At 44.3% G+C, this 27,354-nt stretch overlaps 1 long non-coding RNA gene across 1 annotated transcript in view; it reads right to left on the bottom strand.

Moving 5' to 3' along the window:
- The window catches only part of LOC119624390 (uncharacterized), a 32,319-nt gene extending 6,255 nt beyond the window's left edge, over positions 1-26,064 (bottom strand). Inside the window, exons 1-4 of the long non-coding RNA XR_005240476.2 lie at positions 25,877-26,064; positions 25,537-25,637; positions 13,291-14,625; positions 3,626-3,693 (exon numbers count right to left, since the gene is read on the bottom strand). This is a non-coding gene — a long non-coding RNA (uncharacterized lncRNA). The remainder of the gene's footprint in view (positions 1-3,625; positions 3,694-13,290; positions 14,626-25,536; positions 25,638-25,876) is intronic.
- Between the last annotated feature and the right edge of the window lie 1,290 nt (positions 26,065-27,354).

Genomic DNA, 27,354 nt, shown 5'->3' with positions numbered 1-27,354 from the left:
CAGAGTGGGTAACCAAGGGAAAGATGTGAGTTATTGATTAGAATTGGCGAGAAGGTTGTTCACAGTAACGAGAGGCAAGGAGGCATGGAGAACAAGGAAGATGAGTTTGAGAACAAAGAATAAGGAACTTAACAGGCTAAATCTCTGAAGAGGAATTTATTGTATCTTACATTCACCATCCATCCATTGCTCAGCAGAAAGCCTGTGCTTGGCTCAGGGGTTATGCTATGAGTGCCCACGAAGGCTCTCAGGCATTGGGACATCAGGCGGCAAGTACACATGGTAGCCCCAGGTGTGAAAATGCCCAAGGAGAACATCAAGAGAGGCCACGCTCTCAGCCACCACCTCCAGAGACAATGGTTAAAGAGAGCTGGCTCACTGGATTAGTCAGGTTTCTCCAGAGAAACAGAGATAAGATGATCTATCTATCTATCTATCTATCTATCTATCTATCTACCTACCTACCTACCTACCTACCTACCTATCTGAATGTAAACCAAATATAAAGTCTAAGCCTCCTAACTGACTGAATGGGTCAGTGGCCAAAGGGATTCCAAAGACATGGGAAAAACGAGTTCAGGTCATGATGGGAAGGGAGGAGGGGTCAGATGTTCCTCATTATACTCCCTCCCTTTTGGAGGTTAGAAAAACTGACCAGTATTATCATTAAAATAGAAATCCAAGACTTACAACACAGATTCTGTGTAGGAAATGAGATACCCACTCCAAACTTGGTGGTATAACGTCCCATGACAGATAACAGGCCCTAAAGGAAATCAAAGTATTTTACTCCAAAATTTACTTTTCTTTGACACATTTTGAAATGGCTCTGTAAAGCCATTGTGTGTGTGTGTGTGTGTGTGTGTGTGTGTGTGTGAAATGGAGTTTCACTCTTGTTGCCCAGGCTGGAGTGCAGCGGTGTGATCTTGGCTCACTGCAATCTCCCCCTCCCAGGTTCAAGTGATTCTCCTTTCTCAGCCTTCTGAGTAGCTGGGATTACAGGCACCTGCCACCACAACTGGCTAATTTTTTGTATTTTTAGTAGAGATGGGGTTTCATCACATTGGCCAGGCTGGTCTTGAACTCCTGACCTCAAGTGATCCACCCGCCTTGGCCTCCCAAAGTGCTGGGATTACAGGCATGAGCCACCATGCCCCGCAAAGCCATTTCTTGTGGGGAAAATCTACACTCTGTAGAAAATCCACTTCCCTTTCCAGGTCTTTTCCTGATCCAGGAGAGATTTAATTAAGAGTCTGGCACTTTTTAAGGTCTGAGAAGAGACTGTTACCATCTATTATCTCTGAAGCATGCTACCTGGAGGCTCCATCTATATAACAAGAACCGTGGCTTCTACAGTCCCCCTTATCTTAATCCCAAGCATTTCTTTCTGCTGACTTCAACCCTTCAGTCAAAGTTTAACTCTTCCAACTAATTTGCAATCAGGAAATCTTTGAATCCGCCCTATGACCTGGAAGCATCTTGTTTCTAGATATTTTGCCTTTCCAAGCTGAACCAATGTATAGCTTACTTGCATTAATTGATGTCTTTGCCTATAACTTCTCTCTCCCTAAAATGTATAAAATCAAGCTTTAACCCAACCACCTTGGGCACAAGTTCTCAGAACCACCTGAGGATCATGATCCTCACGTTTGTCTCAGAATAAACCTTTTCAAATATTTTACAGAATTTGGCTTTTTTCATCAGTCTATCTATCTGTCTATCTATCTATCTATCTATCTATCTATCTATCTATCTATCTGTCTGTCTGTCTGTCTGTCTGTGTGTCTGTCTGTCTGTCTGTCTGTCTGTCTATCTGTGGTGAAAGGAAGATAAATCCTGGGATTTCCAAATCACTAAGCCAAAGGGAAAAGTCAAGCTGGGAACTGCATTAGGCAAACCTGCCTCCCATTTTACTCCTAAATAATTAACTACAAAGATAAAAAAAGCTACATGTCTCCCTAAAATGTATAAAACCACGTTGTACCCCAGCCACCTTGGGCACATGTCATCAGGACCTCCTGAGGCTGTGTAATGGGCACATCCTTAATCTTGGCAAAACAAACTTCCTAAATAGATTGAGAGGTTTATTTTGAGGCACTGGTTCATATGACTGTGGGACTGGCAAGTCTGGAATGTGCAGGGCAGGTGGCAGGCTGAAAACTCAGAGAAGAGTTGAAGCTGCAGCTCGGGCCCAAAAACAGTTTGCTGGCAGAATTCCCTCCTCCATGGGGGAGGTGAGCCTTTTTCTTAAGGCCTTCAATGGATTGCATGAGCCCTGTAGGGGAGGAATAAAATATCTTTCCTCTATCCATCTTAGGGTTCACTGGATGAGGCCCTGCAAATTAGACTAATGAAAGATGGAGAAACAGGAGAGAAACAAACCAAAGTTTGCTAAAGTGTGCTTACACATGCGAGGACTCAGAGATGAGTCATTGAAAAGGGTGGTTAGTACATGTTCTTAGGGCCGGGCACGGTGGCACACACCTGTAATCCCAGTACTTTGGGAAGCTGAGGTGTTACAGGAAAAGGGTCCTGATCCAGACCCCAAGAGAGGGTTCTTGGATCTCGCACAAGAAAGAATTCAGGGTGAGTCCATACAGTAAAGTGAAAGCAAGTTCACTAAGAAACTAAAGGAATAAAGAATGACTACTCCATAGGCTGCTGGTTGCCTATTTTTGTGGTTATTTCTTGATTATATGCTAAACAAGGGGTGCATTATTCATGCCTCCCCTCTTTAGGTCATATAGGGTAACTTCCTGATGTTGCCATGGCATCTGTAAACCATCATGGTGCTGGTGGGAGTGTAGCCGTGAGGATGACCAGAGGTCACTCTTGTGGCTGTCTTGGTTTTTGTGGGGTTTAGCCCACTTCTTTACTGCAAGCTGTTTTATCAGCAAGGTCTTTATGACCTGTATCTTGTGGTGACTTCCTATCTCATTCTGTGACTTAGATTGCCTGACTGTCTGGGAATGCAGGCCAGCAGGTCTCAGCCTTATTTCACCCAGCCCCTATTCAAAATGGAGTTGCTTTGGTTCAAACTCCTTCGACAGAGATAGGTGGATCATTTGAGTCCAGGAGTTCAAGACCACCCTGGGCAACACGGTAAACCCCCGTCTCTACAAAAAAAATACAGAAAAATTAGCCGGGCATGGTGGCATGTGCCTGTGGTCTCAGCTACTTGCAGGGCTGAGGCAGGAGGATCACTGAGCCTGAGAGGCGGAGGTTGCAGTGAGCTGAGATCGCATGGGCATTGCAGAGAGTCCATATCGAGCCACAGCACAGCACTCCAGCCTGAGTGACAGAATGGGGCCCTGTCTCAAAAAAAAAAAAAAAAAAAAAGAACTTGGGCTGAGATTGTTGCATCTCAATAAAGAACAGTAACTTTGTAGAGAATTGACAAGACAAAGGAAAGAGGAGTTAGGCTTTTAGGGGCAGCAAATAGACAAGGTTAATGTCTGGGGAAAAGGCAGGAAAGGGCTTGTGTGAGTAGAGTCTTCCTTGGTGCTCTCTCATCTCAGTGATCTGGCTGTTATCCCCTTCCTGATACAGCAAAGTGGGGAGCACCTTCACAAATGGAAATTTGTGCTCTGTTTTAAGGTAGCGAGTGGGACAGAAGAGAGCTCACCTCGTCTGCTTTTTTTCAGTTGCCTTCAGCTCAAAATGCCCACAGGCTCGATTCTTCAGTACAAGTAGCTACAGGGTGACAGGAGAGAAGGTAACCCAGATGGTTCTGCACGTCTCTGGTTTAGCTACTAAAGGATTGAGTATACAAACAGACAATGGCCAGACTGTATAAAAAAACAGAGCCCTGCCCCACAGTCTGCAGCAAGCTGCCCAGGAAGCCAATGCTTTCTCTACAGGAACCAGCCCAGGTAGGCAGTCCATTACAGGTCAGACTTGTAGGAAGTCAGACTGCTATCTCTAGTGACAATCCAGGAAGCCAACCAATAACTCCTGTAACAGCTGGCCCCAAATGGCCAGGGCTTGATCAGTAACTGACAGCTTCCCATTTTTTGTTCCTGTTTCCAACGTAGGACCAACCAGAGAATGCCAGATATGCTTGTCACATTTGACCTCAACTCCCTCCCACTGTTGATTCTGTATAACAGGAAAGGGGTCAACACATTTGCCAAAAGGCTGCACATGCTTCTGGGAACTGGCTGAGCTCATGGCCTTGGCTAGTCTAGAGGCGCTAGAATGCGCTCCCTGGTCCTGCACACAGACATGGACTTGAAAAGGCCCAGCGCTTCCTGCACCTGGGCCCTCAAACACCTCTTTAAGTGTTTTTTGTTTTGATTTCCTTCCTTCCTTCCTTCCTTCCTTCCTTCCTTCCTTCCTCCCCCTCCCTCCCCCTCCCTCCCCTTCCCTCCCCTTCCCTTCCCTCCCTTTCCCTCCCCTTCCCTTCCCTTTCCTTTCCTTTCTGTCTTCTTTCTTTTTTGAGACAGGGTCTCACTCTGTCTCCTAGTGCGGAGTGCAGTGATGTAATCATGACTCACTGCAGGCTCAGCCTCCTAGGCTCCAGCAATTCTCCCACCTCAGGCTCCTGTGTAGCTGGAACCACAGGCATGCATCACCACGCCCAGATAATTTTTTTATTTTTAGACACATGGCCTTGCTATGTTGTGCAGGCTAGTCTAGAACTCCTGGGCTTAAACTATCCTCCCATCTCAGCCTCCCAAGGTACTGGGATTACAGGAGTGAGCCACCATGCCTGACCTGCCATGTGCATTGTAGAATTAGTTTATTGAAATTGAAAAAAACCCACAAAACCTCAACATTTTATTGGTATTCTAGAAACCTTCCAGATTATTTTGGGGGTGAACTGACATCTTTACAATGTTGTTATCCCATCTATGGACAAGGTCTCTTTCTCCATTTACTTACTCCTTTTTTTTTTTTTTACTCTGTCCCCTAGGTTGGAGTGCAGTGGTGCAATCTTGGCTCGCTACAACCTCTGCCTCCCAGGTTCAAGCGATTCTCCTGCCTCAGCGTCCCAAGTAGCTGGGACTACAAGTGCATGCCACCATGCCTGGCTAATTTTTGTATTTTTAGTAGAGATGGGGTTTCACCATGCTGGCCAGGCTGGTCTTGCACTTCTGACCTCAGGTGATCCACCTGCCTCAGCCTCCCAAAGTGCTGGGATTACAGGCATGAGCCACCATGCCCAGCCCACCCTACTCAGTCTTTTACAACCTTTTTAGACTTTCAAAATTGACTCCATTAATATCATGTACTTTTTGGGATTGGTTAATTCCTACCTGCTTTATAATTTTACACAGTTGTACATTTGTGAAGAGGAACACTAGTGATTTTTTTTTTTTTTTTTTGAGATGGAGTCTTACCCTGTCACTCAGGCTGGAGTGCAATGGTGCAATCTCAGCTCACTGTAACCTCCGCCTCCCAGGTTCAAGCGATTCTCCTGCCTCAGCCTCCTGAGTAGTTGGGATTACAGGTGTGTGCCACCATGCCTGGCAATTTTTTTTTTTTTTTTTGTATCTTTATATTAGAGATGGAATCTCACCATATTGGCCAGGCTGGTCTCGAACTCCTGCTCTCGTGATCTGCCAACCTCGGCCTCCCAAAGTGCTGGGATTACAGGCGTGAGCCACTGCACCTGGCCCCACACTAGTGATGTTTATGAGTTAATATTATTCCTGGAAACCTTTATAAACTCTTCTAAATTTTTTTTTTTTTTTGAGACAGGGTCTCACTATGTTGCCCAGACTAGAATGCAGTGGCACAATCATGCAGCCTCAACCTCTTGGGCTCAGGTGATCCTCCCACCTCACCCTCCCAGGTAGCTGGTACTACAGGTGTGCACCACCACACACCTGGCCAATTTTTTGTAAAGATGGGGTTTCTCCATGTTGTCCATGCTAGTCTCAAGCTCCTGGGCTCAAGCAATTTGCCCACCTCAGCCTCCCAAAGTGGTGGGATTACAGGCATGAGCTGTGATTTGGCCTTACCTCTTCTAATAGTTTTAATACATTACATGTTGTTGTGTTGAGATTTATATGTAAACTATCACAACTCCTGCAAATAATGACAGTTTTCTCTTTTTCTTTTCCAATACTCATTTGGATGGCAACTTTAATTTCTTAATGTCTTGTAACATTGGGTAACACCCCCGGTACTACATTGAAAAGTAGCACTAACAATAGGCATAATTGTTTTGCTTCCAGTCTGAAGAACAGTCATCTGAAATTTCTGAATTATCTATTTTTGTTGTTGTTGTTGTTGTTGTGTTTTTTAAAAATGTAATGTTTATCAAGGTGAGGACATTTCTTATTTTTTATATTCTGAGAGTGTATTAATTTAAATCATAAATAGGCATTGAGGAAACACATTAAGAGAAAGACCTGCCACTCAGGAACCAGGGAATCTGACCCAGGAGGGACTCACAGGGGATTCCTGGGATGATGGCAAGGGAGGAGCTGGAGGGCATGGGGCTGGCCCGGAGCACCGCTGACAGTGTAGATTAGTGACATGCCGATGGCGTGACCTCGGCTGTATTTCCTCTGCCTGGCCTCACTTCATTCTCAACTACTTTCAAAGCCTTATTTCTCTGGCCTTTCCATTGGCTTTAGTGGCTCACCAATAGCCCTCCAATACCTTCAATAAATTTCCTTAGGATTGCCAGGAACATTTTCTATTAACTGCACCAAAAACTTAAGTAATACAGAAAGTGAGTTACGGAAAGCAAACTGTTAAGGAAATGTGGGTTGTGTGGGCTTAGCTGTCTGACTCAGTAGTCACAAAAGGTAATGAAAATCCACTTGCTGGCATGGCATTGGACAGCTTAAGGAAAGAGAAAAAGAAACCTCAAAGTCTTACATTCTGAAATTGAGGCACAAAGTGTAACCCAGGGTCCTTTTGAAATGATAAAGTTCAGTCCTGCAGGTTGCTGAATTGTAAAGCCCATTGAGTTTACAGAATCTTAGTATCACTTAGGTGAAGGTTAGAGCATTGCTCAAAACTCTTAAGAATTAGATTAGATCTAGAAGAGAAGCCAGAGCATCCAGACTGCTCTCAACCCCGCGTCCCCTTGCCCCCAGGCCCTCCTTACTAGCTCACATCCTGCCCTCTTCATATAACCCGAACTTCTTTCCTTGCAGAAGACCCTGAAGGTCTCTTGCTCAAGCAAGTTCCATTGCATGAAGAAGTGGCTCCTCACTCACCAGTCCTTGCATGTTACCCTGATGATCTCTGAACTATCTTTGATTACACTCAGATCTTCACATGCCTAGGAAATCAACCACAAAGTCAAATCCTAGAATAGGCCAATCTGGGCAACTAAGTGAGACCCCGTGTCAAAAAAAAAAAAAAAGTCGTTACAATAGAAGACTCTTGATAGCTTCCCTCACCATTGGCAAAAAAGCCAAAAGCAATAGCAAATCCATGAGGGAAATTCAGAGGATGTTGGCCGTTAGTGACCAAAGATGCATGGATGTTGATTCCTGTCGTAGTTCTATTTAACCTCCAGTTTGACGAGCATGAAAAGTGGACGGATGGTGGATAATGACAGTGGCTTATGACTCATTAATAATCACAGTTGCTTTTCCAGATGTGAGCTTTGTAGTGGAGCAAATCAAAACACCCTCAGGCGTATAGAATGCAGCTACACATAAGGAAATATTTTTTTCTTAATCCCAAATTAACAGGAAACAACCGAGAGGGTTTTTTTGACCACGAAGCACATCTTCCGTGTCTTGCCTTGAGGGCTTCAGGGGTCTGGCTCTCCCCAGCCATCTGCTGTGCACATCCCACAGGACACCATCTGAGACCTGCACCACCCTGCCCTTGAACATCCTTGCAAGTAAGGTTGTATGAGATAAATGAGAATGGTCCCACACTTTGAGAAGAGTTTGGGTTTGGCTTACACACACACGAGTCTCTGCCATGCCCCACCGTGAATGGAGCTGTCAAGAATCCGGTGGACGAGATGACCCACTTGACAAAACGGGTCAGCTGCTAACCCAGTGCTCATGGATAAGATGTCAAGGAAGGCACTGCCCAATCGCTGGTGTTAGCCATGATTAATTCTGCGACTGACCTCAGAATCTGAGGCAGAATCATGACAAAATTAGAGGAAAAGAATGGACCTCAGCCGGCAAGTAGCAGAAAGATATACATGGATGTGGGACAGGGAGCGGTTACTGTAGGGTACATTTTTGTGGCTACCTAGTAGAAACATTCATCCTGTGCTGGATAATTCCCTGATTTCGGGAGAACTGGCCCTTTCCTCCCAGGATGGCATGGAGTGGGCCAGATGCTTCCTGCCACAGTCTCTGGACCACCGCCTGTGGTGTGTCCTCCTGGGACTCGAATCTTGAGGGAGTGATGGAAAGATGGGGACAGTAATGTTATTCATTGGTAGTGGCAGCAGCCAGGCCAAGGGTCCAGGGCCTGTGTGCCCAACGGTCTCCACTTGACCCCTACAGTGTGAGCATGACTGCCTGGCCCCTCTTCCTTCCCTACTTCTTCTTTTATTTATTTATTTTTTTATTGAGACAAAGTTTTGCTCTTGTTGCCCAGGCTGGAGTGCAATGGCGCATCTCAGCTCACCGCAAACTCCGCTTCCTGGGTTCACGTGATTCTCCTGCCTCAGCCTCCTGAGTAGCTGGGATTACAGGCATGCGCCACCATGTCCAGTTAATTTTTGTATTTTCAGTAGAGGTGGGGTTTCTCCATGTTGGTCAGGCTAGTCTCAAACACCCAACCTCAGGTGATCCATCTGCTTCAGGCTCCTAAAGTGCTGGAATTACAGGCATGAGCCACTGTGCCTGGCCCCTTCCCTACTACTTAAACTGGGGAGAGGTAGTGGGAATGACTCACCCTAGGTGAAGGCAGTAAGAGGATACATTCTCAGTAAAGAATTTCAAAGGCTGTCCTGCAGTCTTTCCACGTTCTGTGAGCTACCATGTCTCTTTTAAAAAATATCTCTTTTGGTGGGGCTAGTCTCAAACACCCAACCTCAGGTGATCCATCTGCCTCAGCCTCCCAAAGTGCTGGTGGCTCATGCCTGTAATCCCAGCACTTTGGGAGGCAGAGGTGGGTGGATCACTTGAGGTGGGGAGTTCAAGATCAGCCTGGCCAACATGGTGAAATCCCATCTCTACTAAAAATACAAAAATTAGCCATGTGTGGTGGCACATGCCTGTAGTCCCAGCTACTCAAGAGGCTGAGGTGGGAGAATCTCTTGAACTCAGGAGGGAGATTGTAGTGAGCCGAGATCATACCACTGCACTCCAGACTGGGCAACAGAGTGAGACATTGTCTCAAAAAAACAAAACAAAACATAACAAAACCTCTTTTTATGATCAAGCCAACCGGTTGTTTTCTGAGGTATGCAGAAAAGAACCCAATACTGTGCATTTTTCTATCTTCAGAGTGATCACCTAGGTATGAATTTTTATGAAGAAACTTTTGTTTGATCTACAGAAATTCCTTACATTTGACTTGTTTCATTTTCTTCTATTAAATTCCAGAAAATTGCCGGGCATGGTGGCTCATGCCTGTAATCCCAGCACTTTGGGAGGCCGAGGTGGGCGGATCACCTGAGGTCAGGAGTTCGAGACCAGCCTGACCAACATGGAGAAACCCTGTCTCTACTAAAAATACAAAATTAGCTGGGCGTGGTGGCACACGCCTGTAATCCCAGCTACTAGGGAGGCTGAGGCAGGAGATTTGCTTGAACATGGGAGGTGGAGGTTGTGGTGAGCCGAGATTGCGCTATTGCACTCCAACCTGGGCAACAAGAGCAAAACTCTGTCTCAAAAAAAAAATTAAAATAATAATAATAATAATAATAAATTCCAGAAAATTAAATTCGAGAACTTTATTTAAAAATTGCATACATAATATAATCTGATTTTTGTGAACAATTTTTTATTCTTCTATCTGTGTTTAGGGACGCACTGAATGTTGTTCGCTGGGTGCTACCTAATACTGTTGTTGGCTGATGGGAGTTAGGATGATGGTTTATGTTCTTTGTGTTTTTTTCTGTTATCACCTGTATTTTTAAAAAATAATCAATTATTTGAAATAAATAATAATGTTAAAAAAGCATATTCTCAAAAATTTAATAATGTGAAAGAAAGTAGATTGCAAAATTGCAGGCTAATGCCTGTAATCCCAGCACTTTAGCAGGCTGAGGTGAGTGGATCACTTGAGGCCAGGAGTTCAAAACCAGGCCTGGCCAACACGGCAAAACCCCATCTCTACTAGAAATACAAAAATTATCCGGGTGTGGTAGTATGTACCTGTAGTCCCAGCTACTCAGGAGGTTGAAGCAGGAGAATCGCTTGAACCCTGGAGGCGGAGGTTGCAGTGAGCTGAGATGGTGCCACTGCACTCCAGCCTGGGCGACAGAGCGAGACTCCGTCTCAAAAAATCAAAACAAAACAAACCTGCATATTATGCTATTATACAATTATGTAAAGAAAAACGATTGGGAATAATTACATTTAAATATTTCTAGTTATTTCAGAGAATTGAGAATTTAGGTGAATTTCTTTTTTTCTTTTTGAGACTGGGTCTGGCTCTGTCACCCAGTCTGATGTACAGTGGCATAATCTTGGCTCATTGTAACCTCCACCCACCGAGCTCAAGCTATCCTCCCACCTCAGCCTCCCCAGTAGCTGGGACCACAGGCATGAACCACCATGCCAGGCTATTTTTGTTTTGCTTTGTTTTGTTTTAATAAAGACAGGGTCTCGCCATGTTGCTCAGGCTGGTCTCGAACTCCTGACCTCAAATAATCCACCCACCTCACCTCGGCCTCCCAAAGTGCTGGGATTACAGGCATGAGTCACTGCACCTGGCCTAAAGGTGATTTTTTTTTTTTTTTTTTTTTTTTTTTTTTTTGAGACGGAGTCTCGCTCTGTCGCCCAGGCTGGAGTGCAGTGGCCGGCTCTCAGCTCACAGCAAGCTCCGCCTCCCGGGTTTACGCCATTCTCCTGCCTCAGCCTCCCGAGTAGCTGGGACTACAGGCGCCCGCCACCACGCCCGGCTAGTTTTTTGTATTTTTTAGTAGAGACGGGGTTTCACCGTGTTAGCCAGGATGGTCTCGATCTCCTGACCTCGTGATCCACCCGTCTCGGCCTCCCAAAGTGCTGGGATTACAGGCTTGAGCCACCGCGCCCGGCCTAAAGGTGATTTTTAAAATAGCTTTTATAGATTCTAAGTTTTAAAAAGTTAATATATGTATTACTCCTTTGTATTAGGTCAGGATTTTCCCGAGAAATGGAAGCAATAGGATGTGTGTATATATAGAAAGAGATTTATTATAAAAAAAAAAATTGGTTCATACAATTGTGGAGGCTGAGAAGTCCCAAGATCTGAATCAGCAAGCGGGAGACCCAGGAGAGCTGGTGGGATATATAGTCTCAATCCAAAGGCCGGAGAAGACTGATGCCGCCCCTTGAAAGGCAGGCAGGCAGAGAGAGCACATTCAACCTTCATCCACCCTTTTGTTCAACTGAGGCACTCAACAGATTGATTTGATGATCCCACATTGGGAAGGGGCAACTGCTTCCCTCTGTCCACCAATGCAAATGCTAATCTCATCTGCAAACACCCTCACAGACACACCCAGAATAATGTTTAACCAAATATCTGGGTACCCCACGGCCCAGGCAAGTTGACAAATAAAATTAACCATCACACTCATTATAATGGAAAAAAAAAAAAAAAAGGCACTGAAAAGACACAGAGTGATCTTTCAAAAGAAGCATTTGGACAAGTTGAGTGGCTGCTTATTTGAACATTTTTACAAAGTGTGGAGGGAGGGAACCACATGTTGAGACCTTTCTCAGGACATCAGTAAATATTCTAGATAACCTCACATCTTTGTGTTTGTGGAGGGTATTCAATATGAGAAGTGGCGAGGCAGAGAGTCCTGGGATCCAAGCAACCTCTGTTTTGATTTTAGTATCTTCTGTTCATGGAGTTGCCAGGGTCAGCCTGCTACAGCACTGGGTACTTTTTTAGATGTGTGGAGGGGGTATGACTCCTGTCTCCAGATGAAGAAACGAAAGGTCCAACACAAGTAAAGACAGAAGATTTAAACCCAAGTTTGAATCAGCATTTGAAAGGAAAATAAAGACTGGTTGCTGGGGTGGTTGAGAGCTTGTTTCCTGGGCCTGAAGCTCTATCTCCTGTCTCTCTTGGATGCTGGACAAGAGCCGGTGGAATTTTTCTTTCTAATCAGGGCATTTTTATTGCAACACATACGTACAAAATTGGAATGTATTTTACATATCCTTCAATGGGCTTGAAATATTAATTTCTCGGCTATTTAAGATAAAATTGATCGTAGAAGCTCAGAGAACAAGGTGTAGTGAGTGAAGCAGTGAATTACGCACCCCAGGGCTGCTGTCTACCTCCACTTCCAGGGCAGGTGGAGAACAGCCACTGTGGCAGGGAAGTCTGTCTTTGGCAAAATTCACACCGTCCCATGTCTACTAAATAAAAATCATCTATTAAATCTTGCAACACAGCCATTTTCTTTCAAACAGAGAGTCTTGGGGATTTCCCATACTTAGAATTAAATTAAAATAATCTATCCCGCCAGATGTTCTGCTTTTGTGTCTGGACTATGTGAAATGGTGAGGAGAAGAAGCGTTTCTGCCAAGTGCCAACACATTTTAAACACTGAAGCAAGATAGGCTCTAATTTGCCTTAAGATGCAATATTTTTTATTCAGCCAGGTAAGTTTTTAGATTCTTAGACTAATGGCAAAGAACACATCCCAATTCTTAGCCTTCTTTTTACTACTGGCTACACTAATATGATTTTAAGCACATTTTAACATGTAGCTAGTAAGGTATCCTCCTAATCCACACACTTGGGGTTTTAGCACATTGAATTTCTTCTACAACTTCCCTCCTGGACATGGCCCACTGTCTTCCCCATGGCAAAACCTGTTTACGACAAGTCTTTTATGACACTGAGTACCATTGCTTATGACACTCAGAATTCATGGTTTTGAGATTCAAAAGTCTTTTCTTCCAAACTATTATTTCTGCAGAGACCTTCAAAGTCCATTTTAAGACTCAATGTACTATCTCCATAGGTTTCTCCCACCCCCTCCTCTAGGGCAGTATTCTGTGCAAGAAATGTGCAAGGGGAAAAGAAAAGGTACAGACAATATTTTTAAGGGTAAACAGCCTTTATCCCAAGTATATGGCAATACACATATAATAAGCAAATTATATAATAAGCAAATTACAATGGGAAGGGGAGACAGGAAAAAAAAAAATATATATATATATATATATTTACACTCACCAGACTATGGAGGATTCATCACCAGACCAGGAAGCAACAACCTGGGCTCCAGAGTCGGCCACCAGTCCGTGCACGATGAGGAGAGTCTCATGAAGCTTTGGCGCAGTCTGGGACCCTAGCTCTCTTTGTAACACGTTGTTTGGCATGAGGCCCAGTCATGAGGGCCCTTTGTGACTGGGCTCAAGGAACACAAAAAGGTCAACTTGTTTTTGCGATTGTCTGTTGTTTTTCAATAAATAACACATAGGAATAGTTTGAAATAGAGATTTCTCTGAAACAGGGCGGGATAAATGCCTCAAGTGACTCATACAACCTGTTCCCGGACTTGGTGACCATTGTTTGTGTCCACATTCAATTCAGTTCAAATTTAATATTTAACTTTTACTCCACAGGCAGGAAGTGAGGATGTCAGCAGGGAAAAAAGGAATGACTGGATATGAAAAACATACTGGCCAATGTGAAACTAGACCAAAAGCATTCTTTGAGTTTTGCCAACTTCATGAGTTTTGAGTTTACTAAAACTCATGAGAATGACTTTACTCAATTTCAGTACTAGCCAAGGACTCCAGGTACCAGAGGCAAGAGAGCCGAAATATGAAGTGAGACTATGTGAAATATAAATGGAGAATAAATTCTTTTTTTTTCTTTTTGGAGATGGAATCTTGCTTGTTGCCCAGACTGGAGTGCAGTGGTGCCATCTCGGCTCACTGCAACCTCGCATCTCCCAGGTTCAAGTGATTCTCCTGCCTCAGCCTCCCGAGTAGCTGGAACTACAGATGCCTGCCACCACACCCGGCTAATTTTTGTATTTTTAGTAGAGATGGGGTTTCACCATGTTGGCCAGGCTGGTCTTGAACTCCTGACCTCGTGATCTGCCCGCCTCGGCCTCCCAAAGTGCTGGGATTACAGGCATGAGCCACCACACCCAGCAGAAAATGCTTTAGTTCAGCATCAAAGCAGGAATTATTACAGCATTTATGGATATTTAATTTTATTTGATACACTTGGATGCAACTTTACTCATCACCATTTTTAAACCCATATTTAAAAGTTTTAAAATTTGGGTAGAGGCAGAAAGAGGAGGTTGAGTTGGAGATGTTGGAGTAGTCAGCAGCTCGGTCATTGGTGCTTGTGGGCTTTGTTTGATCCAGACTTTGACTCTCTCTGGAAAGGGAGGGAGGCTTCAACTCTCTCTGGAAAGGGAGAGAGAGCCACTGCCACCCATGGTTCTGAGCTTGAAGTTGCTAGGACTTCTTTCAAACCTGTGTGCTGAGGAAACTCAGATGTTGGCCTCAGCTCCTAGGCTGAATTCAGCAGATTGGCCCATGAAAAATCCTATATCGAGACAAAGCAAAGGATCTGTCAGAAAGCAACACCTAATGTCCTGGGCTTGACACCAAGGAAAAAGACAGGTAGTGGAAATCCTGCAATCTGAAAAGCAGACAGAAAGGTGACAAAGCAGCTGAAGACAGGTGGTGGAGAGAGGAATAATAACCCTGCTCCTCCATCTAGAAAGGACAGTAAGAATCACCAGTAGCTTAACAGAAGACCAAGGATCAGAATTCCCTGATGAAGACTGTTTGTAAGAAGAAAGAGGACAGGGTTACAACTCATCAGCAACTGCATGGCAAGCCATGCAAGATAAGGGGACTAACAAAACTTTTCCAAATAGTCAAACTGGAACTCTAGTTTATGAAGTCCCAGTTTAAGATCTCAAGTTACAGCCAGGTGCAGTGGCTCACACCTGTAATCCCAGCACTTTGGGAGGCGGAAGCGGGTGGATCATCTGCAGTCAGGAGTTCGAGACCAGCCTGGCCAACATGGTGAAATCCTGTCTCTACTAAAAATACAAAAAATTAGCCAGGCGTGGTGGTGGGCAACTGTAATCCCAGCTACTCGGGAGGCTGAAGCAGGAGAATCGCTTGAACCCGGGAGGCAGAGGTTGCAGTGAGCCAAGATCGTACCATTGCACTCCAGCCTGGGCAACAAGAGTGAAACTTCACCTTAAAAAAAAAAAAAAAAAAAATGAAGCTAACCAGAACGATGCCAGAGCCAAATGCAGTGAGCTGCCATCACCAGGTGTTCTTCCCTAACCACCAAACCACAGGGTTCCTGACACGGTTTGGATCTGTGTCCCTGCCCAAATCTCATGGAGAATTGTAATCACCAGTGTTGGAGGTGGGGCCTAGTGGGAGGTGATTGGATCATGGGGGCAGATTTCCTTCTTGGTGCTGTTCTTGTGATAGTGAGTGAGTTCTCATGAGATCTGGTTGTTTAAAAGTGTGTGACATCTCCCTGCCTTCCTCCCACTCCTGTCATGTGAAGTGCTCACTCTCCCTTTGCTTTCCAACATGATTGTAAGTTCCCTCCCTAGAGGCCTTCCCAGAAGCTGATGCCATCATACTTCCTATACAGCCTGCGGAACTGTGAGTCAATTAAACCTCTTTTCTTTATAAATTACCCGGTCTCAGGTATTTCTTTATGGCAATGCAAAAATGGACTAATACACTTCCTGTTGCCTTTAATCCTTTTTTCTTTAGATAAGAAAATAAGGACATTTCAACCTAAAATCTAAAGTGCAGATATAGGCCAGGCACATTGGCTCATGCCTGTAATCCCAGCACTTTGAGAGGCTGAGACAGGTGGATCATTTAAGGTCAGGAGTTCAAGACCAGCCTGTTCAACATGGTGAAATCCCATCTCTACTAAAAACACAAAAATCAGCTAGGCATAGTGGCACACGCCTGTAATCCCAGCTACTCGGGAGGCTGAGGCACAAGAATTGCTTGAACTCAGGAGGTAGAGGTTGCGGTGAGCCAAGATCATGCCATTGCACTCCAGCCTGGGCAACAAAAGCAAAACTCCATCTCAGAGTGAGACCCTGTCTCAAAAAAAACAGAAAGTGCAGATATAAAATAAGATAAAGTATTTATGTTTAAATTTAATTATGTTTATAGATGTCAATTGGTCTGAAACAAATTCACCAGGGAATTAATCTATTTGCATAGAACTGCTAATTAATGTAAAAACTATGCCCGGATGTGGTGGCTCATGCCTGTCATCCCAGCACTTTGGGAGACCAAGGGAGGCAGGTCACCTGAGGTCAGGAGTTTGAGACCAGCCTGGCCAGCATGGTGAAACCCCATCTCTACTAAAAATACAAAAATTAGCTGGGCATGGTGGCATGTGCCTGTAATCCCAGCCACTTGGGAGGCCGAGGCAGAAGAATCACTTGAACCCAGGAGGTGGAGGTTCCAGTGAGCCGAGATCATGCCACTGCATTCCAGCCTGGATGACAGAGCAAGACTCCATCTCAAAAAACAAACAAACGAACTATATATATACATATCTATCTATCTATACACACACACACACAATTAGACCTCATCTCATTTGCTTTACATGTTGCTTTATGTGTTGGGTGCACTGTGATGTAATGGTAGCATCAGTGCAACTTAAAGTAATTAAATTAATAATTGTACTTGATAGTAAGTGTTCTCAACTGAGTAACTTTTAAGTGAAACCATTCATGTTTAGACATAGGGAGTGGTAAAGGAACCAACTTTTCTATTGAGGAAAATAGTAATAAGATTATCAATCATGGACAGTAAATGGCTGAAAGTTAGTGAATCAGATTATAAGCATCTAGCTAAGAATATAAAGATTGAGAAGTAGGTAAACATCTAAATGTTTAGTATACTAGAAATAGCCAAGACAGTAATATGCCAACAACCTGATGTACTGTAAAATGAAAAGATGAACTTTTCCTAATAGTTGCATTTTAGTAAACTGTACAGTGATGAAGGTGGAAAGGGTACTTGGGGCTCATTAGAATGAGGCACAGTATACCCCAATAGCTCTCTTTCTCAAATGCATTGGATAGGTGTCTGTCAACAAATACACCAAAACTATTTTTATAGGAACATTATTTAATAGTGACTCAACAGCTTTCAAAATACATTTTTGTATTATAGCACTGCACAAGCTATTCTTTTTTTTTTTTTTTTTTTTTTTTTTTTTGAGACAGAGTCTTGCTCTGTCGCCCAAGCTGGAGTGCAGAGGTGCCATCTCAGCTCACTGCAATTTCCCCCTCCAGGGTTCAAGCGTTTCTCGTGCCTCAGCCTCCCAAGTAGCTGAGATAACAGGCACATATCACCACACCTGGCTAATTTTTGTATTTTTAGTAGAGATGGGGTTTTGCCATGTTGGCCAGGGTGGTCTCAAACTCCTGAGCTCAGGTGATCTGCCTACCTGGGCCTCCCAAAGTGCTGGGCTTACAGGCATGAGCCACCATGCCCAGCCTGCACCAGCTATTCTTACGGTGATCTGGCCTCATTGTTTCTGCAAAGCTTGCTTTGGGGAGAGGACACTTACTTTGGGGAGTTGTATAATGTGAAAATTTTAAAAAGTAGGCAAGAAAGAGCCGTGTAAATACATGTAATAAACTTGTAGCATATGTAAAGTTTTCTTGGTCTTTATCCTACAGGAATGAGATATTTTAGTATGAATTTGCTGAATGTAAGAGTGTGGACTGTTTTTTATACTATGGTCTAATTTTAAAGGTCCAAAACAAAGTTTTAAAAAGTTTGCCCTTGTGCTAAAGTGCCAGTGTCTGTATATTATACTTGATTTGGTTATAAACTATATTTCAAAGTAAATCCTAGTGTAATAAGTTTTAGAAGTAAAAAGGCTTCAGTTGCTGAAACACTATTTGTAGGAGATGTGAAATGTAGTGCAGGTCAACTTTTCTTTTCTTTCTGTAAGCCTAAAGATAAACTACTAATGGGTCCTTTCAACCTTAAAGGTTCCCTTTGGCTTTCACCAAGTCTTACAACCTATGATACAAAGATAGTTTACTGTATGGTGCCAGCAGTGTTTGTTTTTCATTTGGTCAAAATAAGTGCAACCCAGGGCACCACTAATGCAAAAGATGTAAACTCTTGTATAATACCTTGATAGGATGTTTCAACAACCTTAAGGGTAAATGCTATATATAAATTAACCCAATAGCAAGTTAAAAAAGTATGTGGGTAAATCTAAAAATTCTGATTGTAACAAAAAGCTGGTTCTTTGACACGATAAAATTCATAGATCATTAGTGAGATTAACCAAGAAAAGAAGAGAGAAGATCCAAATAAGCTCAATTAGAAATGAAACAGGAGGTATTACAGCTGATATTGCAGAAATACAAAAGATTTAAAGGCTGCCTTGAACACCTATATATGCAGAAACTAGAAAACCTAGAGGAAATGGACAAATTCCTGGAAGTATACAACCCTCTTAGATTAAATCAGGAAGAAACAGAAACCCGGAAGAGACCAATAACAAGCAGTGAGATTGAAGCAGTAATAAAAAAAATTGCCAACAACAACAAAAAAAGTCCAAGACCAGATGGATTCACAGATAAATTCTAGCAGACATTCAAAGAATCAGTACCAATCCTACGGAAACTATTTCAAAAGATAGAGACAAAGGAAATCCTCCCCAAATCATTCTGTGGAGCCAGTATCACCCTACTACCAAAACCAGGAAAGGACATAAGAAAAAAAGAAAACTACAGACCAATATCCCTGCTGAATATAGATGCAAACATCCTGAACAAAATACTAGCGAACTGAACCCAGCAGCATATCAAAAAGATAATACATTGTGATCCAGTGGATTTCATCCCAGTGATACAGGGATGGCTTAACATATGCAAGTCAATAAATGTGAGACATCATATAAATAGAATTAAAAACAAAAACCATATGGTCATCTCAATAGATGCAGAAAAAGCATTTCATAAAATCCAGTATCCCTTTATAATAAAAACCTTCAACAAAATAGGCATAGAAGGGACTTACCTGAAAGTAGTAAAAGCCATATATGACAGACCCACATGCAACATCATGTTGAATGGGGAAAAGTTGAAAGCATTCCCCCGGAGAACCGGAACAAGAGAAGGATGCCCCCTCTCACCACTTCTATTCCACACAGTACTGTAAATCCTGGCCAGAGCAATCAGAGAAAAGAAAGAAATGAAAGGCATCCAAACTGGAAAAGAGGAAGTAAAACTGTCGCTATTTGCCGATGATGAATGTATACTTAGGAAACTCTAAAGACTCATCCCAAAAGCCTCTAGATCTAATAAACAAATTCAATCAAGTCTCAGGATACAAAATCCATGTATACAAATCAGCAGTACTGCTATATACCAACAACGACCAAGCTGAAAATCACATCAAATCAAGAACTCAATCCATTTTACAACAGCTGCAAAAATAAAATACTTAGGAATATACTTAACCAAGGAGGAGAAAGCTCTCTACAAGGAATACTACAAAACACTGCTAAAAGAAATCATAGATGACAGAAACAAATGGAAACACATCTCATGCTCACGGACGGGACATATAAATATTGTGAAAATGACCATACTGCCCAAAGCAATCTACAAATTCAATGCAATTCCCACCAAAATATCATCATTCTTCACAGAACTAGAAAAAACAATCCTAAAATTCATATGGAACCAAAAAAGAGCCTGCATAGCCAAAGCAATACTAAACAAAAAGAACAAATTTGGAGGCACCACATTACCTGATTTCAAATCATACTACAAGGCTATAGTTACCAAAACAGCATGGTACTGGTATAAAAATAGGCATGTAGGCCAGGCACAGTGGCTCACACCTGTAATTCCAGCACTTTGGGAGGCTGAGGCGGGCAGATCATGAGGTCAGGAAATCAAGACCATCCTGGGTAACACGGTGAAACCCCATCTCTACTAAAAATACAAAAAATAAGCCGGGTGTGGTGGCAGGCACCTGTAATCCCAGCTACTGGGGAGGCTGAGGCAAGAGAATCGCTTGACCCCAGGAGGCAGAGGTTGCAGTGAGCTGAGAGTGCACCATTGCACTCCAGCCTGGGAGACGAGAGCTAGACTCGGTCTAAAAAAAAAAAAAAAGAAGAAAAAAGAAAACTAGGCACATAGACCAATGGAACAGAATATAGAACCCAGAAATAAAGTCAAATACTTATGGCCAATTGATATTTGACAAAACATACAAAAACATGAATTGAGGAAAGGACACTCTACTCAATAAATGGTGCTGGGAAAACTGGCAAGCCACACGTAGAAGAATGAAACTGGATCTCCATCTCTCACCTTATACAAAAATCAACTCAAGATGGTCAAACACTTTTAGTCTGTTCTCACATTGCTATAAAGAAATACCTGAAACTGCGTAATTTATAAAGAGAAGAGGTTTCATTGTCTCATGGTTCCATAGGCTTTAGAGGAAGTATGATGCTGGCATCTGCTTAGCTTCCGACGAGGCCTCAGGAAACTTTCAATCATGGCAGCAGGCAAAGGCGAAGCCCGCACAGGCATGTCTTACATGGCTGGAGCACAAAGAAGAGAGAGAGAGACGGTGGGGAGGTGCCACACACTTCTAAACAACCAGATCTCCTGAGAACTCTATCACGAGAACAGCACCAAGGGGATGGTGCTGACCCATTCATGAGAATGCCACCCACACGACTCAGTCACCCTTCATCAGCCCCCACCTCCAACACGGTGGCTTACAATTCAACATGAGATGTGGTGCACGCCTGGACACAGACCCAAACAACATCAGACTGAAATCTAAGACCCGAAACTATAAACATTCTAGAAGATAACATCAGAAAAACTCTTCTGGACATTGGCTTAGGCAAAGAATTCACGACTAAGACCCCAAAAGCAAATTCAACAAAAACAAAGATTCATGGAACCTAATTAAACTAAAAAGCTCGGCGCAGCAAAAGAAATAATCAGCAGAGTAAACAGAAAACCCACAGAGTGGGAGAAAATACTTGCAGACTGCATCCAACAAAGGTCTAGTATCCAGAATCTACACAGAACTCAAATCAGCAAGAAAATAATAATAATAATAATCATCATCATCATCTCATCCAAAAGTGGGCAAAGGACATGAATAAACATTTCTTGAAAGAAAACATACAAATGGCCAACAAACATGAAAAAATGCTTAACATCACAGATCATCAGGGAAATGCAACTTAAAACCACAGTGAGATGCAACCTTACTCCTGCAAGAATGGCCATAATTAAAAAGTCAAAAAACAACAGATGTTGGCATGGATGTGGTGAAAAGGGAATACTTTTACACTGCTGGTGGGAATGTAAATTAGTACAACCACTGTGGAAAACAGTGTGGAGATTCCTTAAAGAATTAAATGTAGAACTACCATTTGATTTGGCAATCCCACTGCTGGGTACCTACTCAAAGGAAAACAAGTCATTATGTGAAAAAGACACAAGCACACGCAGTACAATTCACAACCGCAAAGACATGGAACCAACCTAAGTGCCCATCAGCCAATGAATCGATAAAGAAAATGTGGTACATATACACCAAGGAATACTACTCAGCCCTAAAAAGGAATGAAATAATGTCTTTTGCAACCACTTGGATGGAGCTGGAGGCCTTTGTTCTAAGTGAAGTAACTCAGGGATGGAAAACCAAATATTGTGTGTTTTCACTTGTAAGTAGGAGCTAAACTATGAGGATGCAAAGACACAGAATGGTATAATGGACTTTTGACTCAGTGGGGAAGGTGGGGAGGGGGCAAGGGATAAAATACTACACATTGGGTACAGTGTACACTGCTCGGGGGATGGGTGCACTAAAATCTCAGAAACCACCACTAAAGAACTTATTCATGTAACCAAAACCACCTATACCCCCAAAACCATCTAAATTAAAAAAATAAATAAATTCTGATTGTTAATGCCCTAGTTTCTCCTTTGGCACATTTTTGATGTTTATGAGCAGACACCTAAGTTGTATTTCTCCAAATAAATACAGATGAAATAATATTGCCCAAGTTAAATACTGATATCCGGCCAGGCGTGGTGGCTCAAGCCTGTAATCCCAGCACTTTGGGAGTCCGAGACGGGCGGATCACGAGGTCAGGAGATTGAGACCATCCTGGCTAACAGGGTGAAACCCCGTCTCTACTAAAAACACAAAAAACTAGCCAGGCGAGGTGGCGGGCGCCCGTAGTCCCGGCTACTCGGGAGGCTGAGGCAGGAGAATGGCGTAAACCCAGGAGGCGGAGCTTGCAGTGAGCTGAAATCGGGCCACTGCACTCCAGCCCGGGCTACAGAGCAAGACTCCGTCTCAAAAAAAAAAAAAATAAATTAATTAATTAAATAAATAAATAAATAAATAAATAAATACTGATATCCTAAAGATAAGTTTCCATAGCACTTAATGTGCAGAATATAAATTAGAAGCATAAAATTAGAAAAATAAAAATTTCTTCCTTTCAAAAAACGTGTTAAAATTTAATTGTACCAAGACCTTTAGCAGCAGATTCAGTAATAAAAGTCATTGAGATTTAGGAAAATATTTGAAATACTGAAATGTAATTTAATCTGTATTAACTAGTTTCCTAAATATAAAAGCATCTCAGATAATCAAAGTTTAATATTTATTCAAGAAATGAAAGACAGTGATTACTGTAAATATGTGTGGGGATTTTTTGTAATTTTACTTTGAGGCTTGTTTTTCTTTTGATTTTACAGGTCTCTTAAAACATACACACATACACATGGACACACATGTACACAGACAAGCACACAAACACTTGCACATTTGCACACACTTGCACATTCATGTGACACGTGCACACATACGGACATGCACAGACATGCACATGTGTGCACATGCCTGGCAGTGTGAAGGTGACAGATTATTTCAACATCTCTTCTATTAAGACAAGACCAACTGTTATGCCAATCCAGGAATTCATGGGACAATTTCTAAAGGCAAAAATTTAGGCTGGCATGGTGGCTCATGCCTGTGGTCCCAACACTTTAGGAGTTGAAGTGGGAGGACTGCTTGAGGCCAGGAATTTGAGACCAGCCTGGGCAACACAGCGTGACCTCTTCTCTATAAAACAAATCAGCTGGGTGTGGTGGCGCCCACCTGTAGTCACAGTTACTCAGGAGGCTGAGATGTGAAGATCACTTGAGCCCAGGAGTCAGAGAGGCTGTAGTGTGCTATGATCACACCATTCTGCACCAGCCTGGGTGACAGAGAGAGACCCTATCTCAAAAAATTTTTTTTAACAATTAGCATTTTTAGATTTTGGGGAGTTCCTTTCAAAATTCAAAATTTTAAGTAATAATACACTTATCAAGCTTCTGTATTTATCAACCTCGATTTCTTTTGCAGTGGCTTTCCATTATGAAAGATGAAGGTTTAGCTGATTAAGGCTACTTATCTTCTTCCTCCTAATTTGTTGTGCTTATGTTATTATAGTCAGTTTTCCTATAGGTTAACTAGGTTTAATATGCTTGAACTTGAATTTCTTGTTCTGTAAACTTAGACTGTATAAACTTCCACACGACGATGTGAATGAGGGTCTTAGTCCCCCTACCCTTCCCTCTTTCCCCCCAGCTTCTGTATCCTACGTTCTTCCAGTTAGACACGTATTTATTTTTTTACTGATATATATTTTTTCATTTTTAACAGGTGATATTTTTTACATGCTACTAATTTCACCCATTGTCAGTAAATCTGTAGAGTTGTGTAACCATCACTGCAATATAGTTTTAGAATATTTCCATCAATCCAGTATACTTTTATTTCCCTATTGTCAAAGTAAATATCATTTAATCCAGTCCTGTAACCATATTTGAGTTTTTCAGGTTTCATCTATAAATTGATTGAATACATAACACCAGAGTCCTATTAATACACTATCTTGAAACATGTCCAGAGTAAAACGAAAGGCACAGAATTAATCAGAAAACATTCTATTGAAAGTATCGATCAATAGAGTGAAATTAGACTTCAACAGCTGCAGCCTGTTACCGCCTAAGAATAGGCTGCATGAGGACTCACGAGGACCTGTTGTTGAGGTTAGGACGAAATGTTTGGCTAAATTCCCTTGAGAACACCACGCTGTCCTGGGATGGAAAGCCACGCTCCGGTCATTGCCCACTCCCCGCCTTCCCTCCCACCTCCCGCCCTTCTGATCCCATCAATCGCTCTTTTTGGCAGGGTCGAGTGGTGTCAAAGCAGACGGCTGCTCACTGCCTACGTAGCCGTATTTTTGTGAGCGGAGCTGCTTTTGTGAGCGCTGCCTCCCTGCAGCATCTCTGCACTCACGCGTGGAGTCGCCGAGAAGCTGCCCGGCCGCTCCAGCAGCCTCCACGCCTACAGGGCTGCGTGCCCGGGATCGCAGCGCCTTCGCGTCTCCTTCCTGCCTTTCTCTGCCCTCCCGCCAGCGAGCGCGTGGCGCCCCGGAGGTGCGAGGGTGACCAGGGTGCACCCCTCTACTCCTAAGCCAACGTAGGCAGGAGACTTCCAGTTTCTGCCGCAGCATTTCCAGCCCCGCGAGCCCTTGCAGCTCCTCACCGTGGCTCAGCAGCCAGCCCAGCGCATCCTCTTCCGGGGCTAGCGCGCACTCCCTCGGCTCTGCTCGCCGTGCCTTGTCTTTCTGCCCCTTGCAGATGCTCTCACTCTATCCTCCCTTCCTTTCCTCTGCCGGGGGGGGGACTCGCTATGCAGCCTCCCGGTGCTCAGTCTGACCCCTCAGCCTGCCGTACCCGCAGGCTCTGCCTTAGGAGCCCGGGCCCCAGCCCTTGCCCTCCCGCCCGCCACCACGTCCCTCCTCCCGCCTGGAGCTTCCAGGGCCCTGCCGCGGGCCCCTGCATCTCCCGCCAGGCCGTCTCTCTCTGCCTCGGTCTCCTGCAGCCCAGCTCCGCCTCATTCTCCATTCCTCGCCCAGAACCCTGGACATTCTGTCCGCGGTCGCCGCCTGCGGTTCCTCCCCATCAGGCAGGCAGACGCCAGGCTCCGCCAGGTCACAAAACTGCTCCTGCCGAGCCGGAAGGCCTCCACCTGGTTGACCTTGGCAGCCAGCCCGGGCCTCCTCGGTCCTGACTCTGGGGCCGCTGCCTCCCGCCAGCGCTGTCTTCGCCTGGTTTCAGGGCCCGCACCGCCTTTGCTGGTACAGCCTCATGGCCCGACCCCTGGCCTCCAGACCCCAGGATCTCCCCCTGTACACTGGCCCCTGCTCAGGCCTCCCGTGTCAGCTCGGGGCACCTCTATCCTTGCACTTGTTCAGACCTCCAGTGACCTCTGAGTCCTCCCTCTCCTCCTGTTTTCACATCCCACCCTCCAGCGTCCTCCCCTCTCAAATTGGATCTAGATTCCTGCCCCCTCTCATCCCCCATGGTGCTACCTGCCAGTGCCCTCTGCCTCTAGGGTGTCCTTGCTTCCCCTCCTGGGCCTGGCTGGGATCCTTGTAATGTGGTGTGTGTGCTCCCGACGGCTGGCTTCCATCTAGGAAAAGGTCAACATCAGGAGGCTGCCTAGGAGGTCGCCTGGCCCACGACCTTTCTAACCCATGTCCACCTACTGCCATCCTCCACATGGTGATCATGGCCCCTCCTCCCTGGACCCTTCAAACCTGCCTCCAGTTCTCCCCGAGGGCCTTTGCCCCAATTAGTCCCTGTCTTAGCTCAGGGTGCCACAACAGAATCCAGACAGGGCAGCTTAAACAACAGAAATGCATTTCTCACGGCTCTGGAGGCTGGAAGTCCAAGATCAAGGTGCCTACAGATTCCATGGCTGGTGAGGCTTCTCTCCTTGGCTTGCAGATGGCCTCCTTCTGGCTGTGTCCTCTCATGGGAGAGGGGAGAAGGGAGGAGGAGGGGTAGAGGGAGAGGGAGAGAAGGAGCGGGTGAGGGGAGGTAACCCTGATGTTTCTTCCTGTTCCTATAAGGACACAGTTCTGTTGGATCAGGGCCTACCCTATGACCTCACATAACCTTTATTACCTCCTTATAGGTTCTGCCTCCAAATGCAGTCACACTGGGGGTTAGAGCTTCGACATAGGAATTTTGGGAGGACATAGTTTAGTCCACAACTTTCCCTCTGCCCAAGTGGCTCTCCCTTGAATATCTGCAAGGCTGACCTGTTTGCCCCTTGAACTTAGGCCGTGCGTTGCTGGAGTCCTCTTTACTAAAACCACCTGGAGTTGGGGAAGTAGCCATCATGGAGGAAAAATTAGGCTGCAATTGTCAATGGATGCTAGGTGGTATAAAACAGAGGTAAAACCACCACCCACAGAACAAAAAGCCCAGGTGGCCATTTGTAGCAAGAGATGGACATTGGTGCATCCACCCGACACCACATTTCCAAGGATGCTGCATTCCCAAGTGAGCTGCCAGACCAAAGTACAGACGGTGCTGATTTAAGCATCCGTGATGAAGCGGTGAGCAGATACACGTGGCGAGAAGGAGGAAAGTTAAGGAGCTTTGAGAGGAAGACTTCTGTAGGCAGCTGTGTGCTGTGAGCCCCTCCTCCTGCCTTGTCAAGGATTTGGGTAGGGGGAGCTTATCTTCTTGCCTCAGGCTTGGTGAGGTTCAGCTCAACTGAACCTCTGGGGTTTGGAGGATGCAATGGTTGTGGGATAACTCCTGCCCAGGGAAACACAGAGGGCGGAACAGATGGGCTGGCAAACTGCTCCTTGGTGGGAAGGTGTGTGGGGAGGTGTTTCTAGGTACCAGTATGAGCCAACTTACTTCTGGATCCGTGTGAATGACATTTCTGTTTTCCCTTTGCTTCATCCCTCCACGTGCTCCAACCCAGGGGACCAGGGAGCACTGATGGCAGGTGATCAGAGAAGGAACCAGAAAGAGAAAAGGACCGCATGAGGCCTTTCCAAAATCACTGTTTTGGAGAATGATTTATGTACAAGTTGCACCTATTTTAAGTGTGCAGTTGCTAAGTTTCGACAAATATGCATACTCAGGTAATCACCACCACAGAGGAGATTCAGAATGTTTCCATTGCTCCAGAAAGCTCCCTGGTCCTCTGCAGTCATACAGGACACCACAGGCCCCCAGATGCTGTTACTAAGGTCGGCAAAATGCCATTGCCGCCCTCTAATTTCACTGTGCTGTCTTTGTTTTACTTTATCCAGGTCAAAAAAACCTTGGGGCTGGTTTTTTGATTTTTTTTTTCGAGACGGAGTCTCACTGTGTCACTCGGGCTG

The sequence above is a fragment of the Chlorocebus sabaeus genome, chromosome 12, assembly GCF_047675955.1.
Source record: "Chlorocebus sabaeus isolate Y175 chromosome 12, mChlSab1.0.hap1, whole genome shotgun sequence".
Taxonomy (NCBI): Eukaryota; Metazoa; Chordata; class Mammalia; order Primates; family Cercopithecidae; genus Chlorocebus; species Chlorocebus sabaeus.
Note: the sequence above shows the minus strand (reverse complement) of the source record. Positions and strands in the feature narration are given on the sequence as shown.